The sequence below is a fragment of the Sminthopsis crassicaudata genome, chromosome 2, assembly GCF_048593235.1.
Source record: "Sminthopsis crassicaudata isolate SCR6 chromosome 2, ASM4859323v1, whole genome shotgun sequence".
Classification (NCBI taxonomy): Eukaryota; Metazoa; Chordata; class Mammalia; order Dasyuromorphia; family Dasyuridae; genus Sminthopsis; species Sminthopsis crassicaudata.
In genome coordinates this window covers 140,754,575-140,765,268 of record NC_133618.1, presented here as the reverse complement: position 1 = coordinate 140,765,268, position 10,694 = coordinate 140,754,575, and positions in this window count along the sequence as shown.

Below are 10,694 nucleotides of genomic sequence, written 5' to 3'. Positions count from 1 at the left end.
GATTGACCAGTTCTATTTATTAACTTATTCCCTTAATAAGAGCCTGGGCTTATGTTACCTAGAAAGACCAAGTTTTCAAAATAATTTTCTTCAGATGTCATCAGAGGTAATGCCAACAAGTTAATGAAGTAGCTAATGATATTCCTTTCAAGAAGCATGGAAAATGCAACAGAATACCATTAGGAAATCTGGTCTGGATCAGGGCTTCTTTAACTTTTTCCACTTATAATCCCTTTTTGCCCAAGGAATTTTTATACAACCCCAGGTATGTAGGTATATAAAATAGGTATGCAAATCAAAAACTTACTGATAATAAATCATAATTTCACAACCCCCACATTCAATTATATGATCTCATATGGGCTTACAACCTACAGTTTAAGCTTGCTCTAAGTGGTCCCAATCTTAATTCAAATTTTGAAATATTCTCTTCTCTCTGGTATATCTTTCTCCTCCTTTACCCCCATTGGCCTAACCTTCCTTGTCAATCATTTTGCTTAATGTTAAAAAAAAACTTTTGTAAAATTATAGAACTTAAGTAGAAGAGAACTCAGAGGTTTTTTAGTCCAATCCCTCAAATAAGACAAAAATCCCTTGAATAACATTTATTTCAAGTGAATAATCTTGAACAATACTTTTGTTCAAACACCTCCATTTATAGGGAATTCATCATATACCAAAGGCAGTCATTTCCACTTCTGGGCAGTTCTAGTTTTTTAGGAATTTTGTTCCCTTGTGTATAATTGGAACCTATCACCTCATTACCTCATGTTCTATGCTCTCAGACCTTCAAAGACTCCCAATTTTCTACTGCCACGTGTTTAACACCTTATACCTATATGTGAAAGCTTCCCTATGATCTGGCCCCATACTTACTATTCAATCTAATCTCCTACTTCTCTCCAACATGCATCCTCTATTTTAGCAATGGGAGTCTCCTCCATCTCCCAAGTATATACTATATTCATTCTTACCTTTATGTTATTCCTGTGGCATGGAATGTTTTTTTTTCTTCCTGTTCAAATCTTATTCTGCCTTCAAGAATAAACCTCTTTCCTAAAGCATTCCCTGATTGATAGCTCTTATTGATTTCCCTCTTCTCTTAATGCAGTTTGGAGAATTACCATCCAATTTACGACTTAATCACATACTCTCTTGTATCTACACATTTACTGATGTGTGTTAGTTTTGTCTGGCTGATGAGGATATGAACCGTTTGGGGCAAGAATCAGGCATATACTTCTAAGTATCTCTCTGTCATTTCTTCAGCTATCTATTTGTTAGGCAAACATTTATAAAGCACTTGAGAAAAGCCCTCCTCACTATAGCAAGTGGTGTAAGAGATATAAAGTTTAGACAGAGTCCTTGTCCTCAAGAAGTCTAACAGAGGAAGAAAACACACTAATAACCAAATATCACAAGGATTTGTTGGTGTGGATACCTAGTCTTTAGGAGTGGCAGGAAAAAAAAAAGTCTATTCCCCTAAAAGCTAAGAACTTAGGCTGCTCCTCAACAAACTATCATAAAGTCACTGAAATTTTACTGGATAACTTTCAAGTTTACCATTAAACACCTCAGCTCATAGCTTATTGGTCTAAGCTTTCAAGAACCCTGGTCCACTCCCATCACAATAAAGGACCAGGAAATAATAATGATTATGATTATGATGATGATAACTTACATATAAAAATGTTTAAACATATTATCTTATTTGATCCTTACAATAACTGGGAGTTTTTTGGATGTTATTTTTATCCCCATTTTACAGATGAAGAAACTTAAGCAGACAGAGGTTATGAATTATCTATGGTCATACAGCTAGTTAAGTGTTTAAGGAAAGATTTGAACTCAAGCTTTCCTGATTCCAGGTCCTAGACTCTATCCTAAGATCATATAAGACACTTAGACACTTCTAGAATAGAGGAATAGATATCTGTAATCTACAACCATACAAAAGTTGCTACTAGCTAGATTATGATCCTAATGTGGAAGTATAGTGGGACTAGAGGAATCAGATAAGATTTTGTAGAGGAAAGCAGCATTTTAAATGAGTTTCAAAGTTTGAGTAGGGAATTCAATTCATTTATTTTTTTTATTTTTACACACACACACACACACACACACACACACACACGCACATATATATATATATATATATATATATATATATATATATATATATATATATATATATATATATATATATATATATATATTTGCAAAGCAAGTTGAGTTAAGTGACTTGCCCAGGGCCACATAGCTAGTAAGAGTTAAGTGTCTAAGGCTAGATTTGAACTTGGGTACTCCTGACTTCAGGGCCAGTGCTTATTTACTTCCCCATCTATTTGCCTCCAGGAATTCAATTTAACAAGAATATCTAGTACCCAATGTATAAAAGATCCTGATGATACAAATACAAGAGTAAAATAGTCTCTGCATTTAGAAAATTACATTCTACTGGGGGAATAAAACACAAACAGAGAAATAAATATGAGATAAGGCAAGAGAAAAAAATAACTAAGGGGATTTGGGGAGGTTTCCTAGAGTAGGTTATAGCTGAGAAGGACTTTGAAGCAAGACTAAGGAAGGTTATCACTTGTTAATTTCTGATACCAAGTCCCTTTGACAGTCCTATATTGCTTTGCCTATAATTCTCTTATGCAGCAAAAGTACATCTAGACCAGTATGCTCTCTTTTGGTAAAGTGTCTTGTATTGATGTTCCCTTGTACCATGTCACACCCATGGAAGGACTCCAAGGTGCTTAGAGAAACAGGAAGAAAAGGGCATTGCATGCACAGTGAATACTGTGAACTAAGTCATAGTGTTGATAAAGTATAAGGAGGGTTTAAGGCAAGGGAAGGGAAGAGAAGAGATTAGTACAGTAAGGCTGAAGTGCACATGGAAGGGAATAATAACAAAGAACAGTAAAAAAAAAAAAACACTAGCTCTGGAAGTGTAAAATCTGGGTTCCAATTCTGATACTATCTCTATGATTTTGAACAAGTCACTTCCCATCTTTGTTTTCCTCATCTATATAATGAAAGAATTATACTAAGTTTCTTTCACCTCTAGATCTATGGTCCTCTGACCTTTTGGGGGAGGAGGGACTATAATGTTGCATAGAACCTTAAATACAATCAAAGAAATTCAAGTGTTATTAGGTAAAAATAGAGAAAGACTAAAGACTCGAAAGAGTGATGTGGCAACATTCAGATCAAAATTAGCTTTAGTAGGGACTCAGGATCCCCATACAGTTCTAAGGACAAAGAAGCCATTTAGAAAGCCATTTATGGAGGTGAACTCAAGTAAGCAAGGTCATGACTTCTTCTTGAAATAAAAAGAAGCAAGGATATTAGGTATGGAAGTCAATGATAGACTTCTTTGTCAATTTTCTACCTCCCATACACATTTATTTCAAATCAGTCAAGATGTCATATTTTAGTTCTTTTTGAAGCACCTACCTAGGTTTAACCTTCTTTTTCTCCTCCATATTTCTCTTCTGAAGTCCATATTATGTTAGTCCAAATATGTGAGTCATGTAACACCAACCTTGCCTCCTTTCCCACTCTCTTTTTCTTTAGGTCTGTTGCACAGAAGCTCACTTTTAAAAGTATTTTAATTTTAAAGGACCATTTTCAGCAATTCCAAAGAAAATTTAATCACAAGAAGCCATGAGAAAGTCAATTTTTTAAAAGTAGGCAGCCAGAGGCAAAGCCAAAGAGTATCTAAGAGCCTGAAAGAACTGTGGAAAGCAGTCGCAACATCTGATTTCAAGGGGATTATTGTTAAGTATAATCACCAATGGCAGAGAATGTTCCCTAACCCTTCCTATCCTATCCCTCAAAGGCTCACTAAGAACATAGAAGAAAGATTAGTCCCTATCTGGATAAACACATGCATGACATAAGCCTGCACATACATAGACATATAGACATTTATAGATGGACACACACACACGCACAGAACTCTGACTTTCTTAGTAGTGGAAGATTTCAATCAATAAACATTTATTAAATGCCTACTTGGGCCAGTCTCAGTGACTGTGGCATTGAGTCCAAGTAGCCTTGAGAATACAAAAAGAGGTAAAATAAAGTTCCTATTCTCATAATGAAAGGCTGGACACCTATAAAGTGGCTCATTTTTACCTTTAAGGCCCTACAGTTAATCTTGAGAGGTTGAGGGTGCATTTTTTAAATGCTATACCTCCTGAACCCTTACTGATAAATTTTTCTCCAAGATGTTAATCTTTGATGTTATCTTAAAAGTAAGCTTACTTACTTTTAGAAAGGCATATTTCTCAAAGTAGTAAATTAAAAATAATAGGCAAAAACTATTCCCAAAATATCTGTGACATACTCCCCCACAAATAGAAAGTCCAGAGAAAAGTGGTCTCAAGTAGCAAAGGGTTATTTTCCTAGTTTCAGGAAGTTCTTGTTTCCCTTTTTTAGAATATTCATGAAGGACTTCTGGCCAAGATGGTGGCATAGAGGCACACAGCTGCTTGAGCTCCACGTTTTCTCTCAGGACTTACTTCATGACAGGCCTTGGAATTAATGCTTGACCAGAAAAGAAACCCACAAATAATCATCAACAGAAGACATCCTTGAAATTCACCAGAAAAGGTCTGTGTTTGCTCAGGGGAGGGTCGAACAGACTGGGTGCAGACCGAGGGCAGCCAGAGTGAGACAGGCAGCTCACACAGCTCAGACCTGAGTGGGGAGGGGTGCAATCTCTTCCATTTCTGCAAAAAGATTTTTACCTCAGTGTGGAAGTTCCATCTTGGCAGCAAGCCAGGAGCAGCGGAGAGGGTGTAAACACCGGAAGTGAAGAATAAAACCCCAGAAAGCTAGCTTCTCTCGGGACCTGGCCACCCCCACCCCCACCAGGAGTGACTCAGTGCGTTCTTAGAGCTTCAGAGCACAGATGCAATGCAGCCATTGCTGTCCTGTTAGTGCCTTGCTGCTGTCTCCCGCAGTCTGTAGAGGAAGCCTGGTAACACCATCTAGCCCCATCTCCCCCCAAAACAGACCAATTGTTTCTCTTGTCAATTTGTTTTCTTTGATTCCCCCTCTGACAAAATGAACAAAAAATTCAAAAGGGCTCTAACAATTGACAGCTTCTGTATGGATAGAGAGCAGACATCAAACCCTGAGGAGTCTAAAAGCAGACTGTCTCCAGAGGAATCCCCTAAGGGGCATATGATCTGCTCTTCAATATACAAAACTCTCATAGAGGAAATCAAAAAGGCTCTCACAAGAGAGATAGAAGAGAAATGGGAAAAGAAAAGGGAAGCTTGGGAAGAGAGTCTGGAGAAGTCATCCAAAATGGATAAAGAAATCAAATCATTGAGAAATAAAATTAGTGAGTTGGAAAAAGAAAACAGCTCTCTAAAAAATAAAACTGATGAAATGGAAAAAAAAATTCCATAGAAGATAAAATCTCAATTGGACAATTGCAAAAAGATATAAAAAAAAGTGAGTGCAGAGAATACATCATTGAAAATTAGACTTGAACAAGTAGAAATGAATGACTCAAGGAGAAACCAAGAGGGAGTCAAGCAAAACCAGAGAAATGAAACAATTGAAAAGACTGTCAAATACCTTACCAGAAAGACAACAGACCTGGAAAACAGATCCAGGAGAGACAATTTGAGAATAATTGGACTCCCTGAAAAATGTGAGGAAAAAAAGAGGCTGGATACTATTTTCCAGGAAATTATCAAAGAGAACCACCCAGATGTTTTGGAAACAGAGGGTAAAATAGACATTGAGAAAATTCACTGATCACCTACTGAAAGGGACCCTAAAATCAAAACACCAAGAAATATAGTGGCCAAGTTCAAGAACCATCAGATGAAGGAAAAAATATTGGAAGCTGCTAGAAAAAAGCAATTCAGATATGGAGGAGCCACAATAAGGATAACCCAAGGAAGAAGATGGACATTTAACAAATAAATGAATTCCATCTATTCTTGATGAAAAAACCAGATCTACAAAAAATGTTTGATCTTCAAATACAGAACTCAAGAGATCTCTAAAAAGGTAAAAAGAAATCTTGAGAACTATATTTCTGCCATAAAGATATGTAAAGAACACATGTATAATTTGTCCTAGAAACTGGAAGTGGAAAGGAAATTATATCATAAAAAAGGGTAAAGTGGTGGTACTACATCTCATGAAGAGGCAAAGGTAACCTATTATATCTGAGAGAAGGAAAGGGGGAGATGAACATAGTGTTTATCAATAGACATATTTGATTTATGGTGAAACTTCTTCCACTTTATTGAAAAGTGAGAGGGAAGGAGTAAGCTAAGAGGAAGGGAATACAGAAATTGTGAATAAAAGGGGTAAAATAGGAAGAGGAACTTTAAGGTGGGTGAGGGATAATAAAAAGGGAGGGCTGTGAAAAGCAAGTGGTGTTCACAAGTTTAATACTGGGTAGGGGGGTAAGAGGGAAGGAAAGGAGAAAAGCATAAGCAGGAGTTAACAGGATGGCAAGCAATATAGAATTAGTCATTCTAACCATAACTGTGAATGGGGTAAACTCCCTCATAAAGAGGAAGCAGACTGGATTAAAAGCCAGAATCCTACTATATGCTGTTTACAGGAAACACACCTGAAACAGGGTGATACATTCAAAATAAAAGTAAAAGGGTGGAGTAGAATCTACTATGCTTCAGGTGAAGCCAAAAAAGCGGGGTAGCCATCCTCATCTCAGATCAAGCAAAAACAAAAATTGATCTAATTAAAAGAGATAAGGAAAGGCATTATATCCTGCTAAAGGGTAGCATAGATAAGGAAGCAGTATCAATATTAAACATATATACACCAAATGGTGCAGCATCTAAATTCTTAAAAGAGAAATTAAGAGAGCTGCAAAAAGAAATAGATAGCAAAACTATAATAGTGGGAGATCTCAACCTTGCACTCTCAGAATTAGATAAATCAAACCACAAAATAAATAAGAAAAAAGTCAAAGAAGTAAATAGAATACTAGAAAAGTTTGATATGATAGATCTTTGGCGAAAGCAAAATGGAGACAGAATGGAGTACACTTTCTTCTCAGCAGTTCATGGAACCTATACAAAAATTGATCATATACTAGGACATAAAAACCTCAAAATCAAATGCAGTAAAGCAGAAATAGTAAATACATCCTTTTCAGACCACAATGCAATCAAAATTACATTCAATAAAAAGCCAGGGGAAAATAGACCAAAAAATAATTGGAAACTAAATAATCTTATACTAAAGAATGATTGGGTAAAACAGCAAATCATAGACATAATTAATAACTTCACCTAAGAAAATCACAATAATGAGACATCATACCAAAATGTGTGGGATACAGCCAAAGCAGTAATAAGGGGAAGTTTTATATCTCTAGAGGCCTACTTGCATAAAATAGAGAAAGAGAAGGTCAATGAATTGAGCTTACAACTAAAAATGATAGAAAAGGAACAAATTAAAAACCCCCAGAGAAACACAAAACTTGAAATTCTAAAAATAAAAGGTGAGATTAATAAAATTGAAAGTAAAAAAAAAAAAAACACTATTGAATTAATTAATAAAACTAAGACTTGTTTCTATGAAAAAACCAATAAAATAGACAAACCCTTAGTAAATCTGATTAAAAAAAGGAAAGAGGAAAAGCAAATTGTTAGTCTCAAAAATGAAAAGGGAGAACTCACCACTAATGAAGAGGAAATTAAAACAATAATTGGTAGCTACTTTGCTCAACTTTATGCCAATAAATTCGATATCTTAAATGAAATGGAAGAATCAAAAATATAGCTTAACCCAGATTAACAGAGGAAGAAGTAAATAGTCTAAATAGTCCCATTTCAGAAAAAGAAATAGAACAAGCTATTAACCAACTCCCTAAGAAAAAATCCCCAGGACCAGATGGATTTACATGTGAATTCTACAAAACATTTAAAGAATAACTATCTCCAATGCTATATAAACTATTTGAAAAAATAGTTCTACCAAATTCCTTTTATGAAACAGACATGGTACTGATACCTAAACCAGGTAGGCTGAAAACAGAGAAAGAAAATTATAGACCAATCTCCCTAATGAATATTGATGCTAAAATCTTAAATAAAATATTAGCAAAAAGACTACAGAAAATCATCCCCAGGATAATACACTATGACCAAATGGGATTTATACCAGAAATGCTGGGCTGGTTCAATATTAGGAAAACTATTAGCATAATCGGCCATATCAATAACCAAATTAACAAAAACCATATGATCATCTCAATAGATGCAGAAAAAGCATTTGATAAAATCTAGTATCCATTCCTACTAAAAACACTTGAGAGTATAGAAATAAATGGGCTATTCCTTAAAATGATAAAGAGCATACATTTAAAACCGTCAGTAAACATCATATGTAATGGTGATAAACTGGAACCTTTCCCAGTAAGATCAAGAGTGAAACAAGGTTGCCCACTATCACCATTACTATTCAATATTTTACTAGAAACTCTAGCCTCGGCAATAAGAGCCGAGAAAGAGATTCAAGGAATTAGAGTAGGTAATGAGGAAATCAAACTATCACTCTTTGCAGATGACATGATGGTATACTTAGAGAACCCCAAAGACTCTGCTAAAAAGCTATTAGAAATAATTCAAAACTTTAGCAAAGTTGCAGGATACAAAATAAATCCATATAAATCATCAGCATTTTTATACATTACCAACACAATCCAACAGCAGCAAGAGATACAAAGAGAAATTCCATTCAAAATAACTATGGATAGCAGAAAATATTTGGGAATATATCTACCAAAGGAAAGTCAGGAATTATATGAGCAAAATTACAAAACACTTGCCACAAAAATAAAATCCAAGTGCTCTTGGATAGGGTGAGCGAATATAATCAAGATGACAATACTCCCTAAACTAATCTATTCATTTAGTGCTATACCAATCAGACTCTCAAGAAACTAATGACCTAGAAAAAATAACAACAAAATTCATATGGAAGAACAAAAGATCTAGAATTTTAAGGGAAGTAATGAAAAAAAAAAAATCAAATGAAGGTGGCCTAGCTGTACCTGATCTAGAACTATATTATAAAGCAGCAGTCACCAAAACCATTTGGTATTGGCTAAGAAATAGACTAGTTGATCAGTGGAATAGGTTAGATTCACAGGACAAGATAGTGAATAAAAATAGCAGTCTAGTGTTTGACAAACCCAAAGATCCCAACTTTTGGGATAAGAATTAATTATTTGACAAAAACTGCTGGGAAAACTGGAAATTAATATGGCAGAAACTAGGCGTGGACCCACACTTAACACCACATACTAAGATAAGATCAAAATGGGTCCATGATTTAGGCATAAAGAACGAGATCATAAATAAATTAGAGGAACATAGAATAGTTAACTTCTCAGGCTTGTGGAAGAGGAAGGAATTTGTGACCAAAGGAGAACTAGAGATCATTGTTGATCACAAAATAGAAAAATTTAATTACATTAAATTCAAAAGCTTTTGTATAAACAAAACTAATGCAAACAAGATCAGAAGGGAAGTAACAAATTGGGAAAACATTTTTACAGCTAAAGGTTCTGATAAAGGCCTCATCTCCAAAATATAAAGAGAATTGACTCTAATTTATAAGAAATCAAGCCATTCTCCAATTGATAAATGGTCAAAGGATATGAACAGACAATTTTCAGATGATGAAATTAAAACTATTTCCACTCATATGAAAGTGTTCCAAATCACTATTGATCAGAGAAATGCAAATTAAGACAACTCTGAGACACACCTGTCAGATTGGCTAAGATTACAGGAATAAATAATGATGAATGTTGGAGGGCATGTGGGAAAACTGGGACACTGATGTATTGTTGGTGGAGTTGTGAAAGAATCCAACCATTCTGGAGAGCAATCTGGAATTATGCACACAAAGTTATTAAACTGTGCATATCCTTTGATCCAGCATTGCTGCTATTGGGCTTATATCACAAAGAAATACTAAAGAGCGGAAAGGGACCTGTATGTGCCAAAATGTTTGTGGCAGCCCTTTTTTGTAGTGGTTAGAAACTGGAAAATGAATGGATGCCCATCAATTGGAGAATGGTTGGGTAAATTATGGTATATGAATGTTATGGAATATTATTGTTCTGTAAGAAATGACCAATAGACCCTTTGACCCAGCATTGCTGTTATTGGGATTATATCCCAAAGAAATACTAAAGAGTGGAAAGGAACCTGTATGTGCCAAAATGTTTGTGGCAGCACTTTTTGTTGTAGCTAGAAACTGGAAGTTGAATGGATTTCCATCAATTGGAGAATGGTTGGGTAAATTGTGGTATATGAAGGTTATGGAATATTATTGCTCTGTAAGAAATGACCAGCAGGAGGAATACAGAGAGGCTTGGAGAGACTTGAGTGAAACTGGTGAGTGAAATGAGCAGAACCAGAAGATCACTATACACTTCAACAACAATACTGTATGAGGATGTATTCTGATGGAAGTGGAAATCTTCAACATAAAGAAGATCCAACTCACTTCCAGTTGATCAATGATGGACAGAAATAACTATACCCAGAGAAGGAACACTGGGAAGCAAATCTAAATTGTTAGCACTACTGTCTATCTATCCAGGTTACTAATACCTTCGGAAGCTAATAATTAATGTGTAATAAGAAAATGGTATTTACACACATATA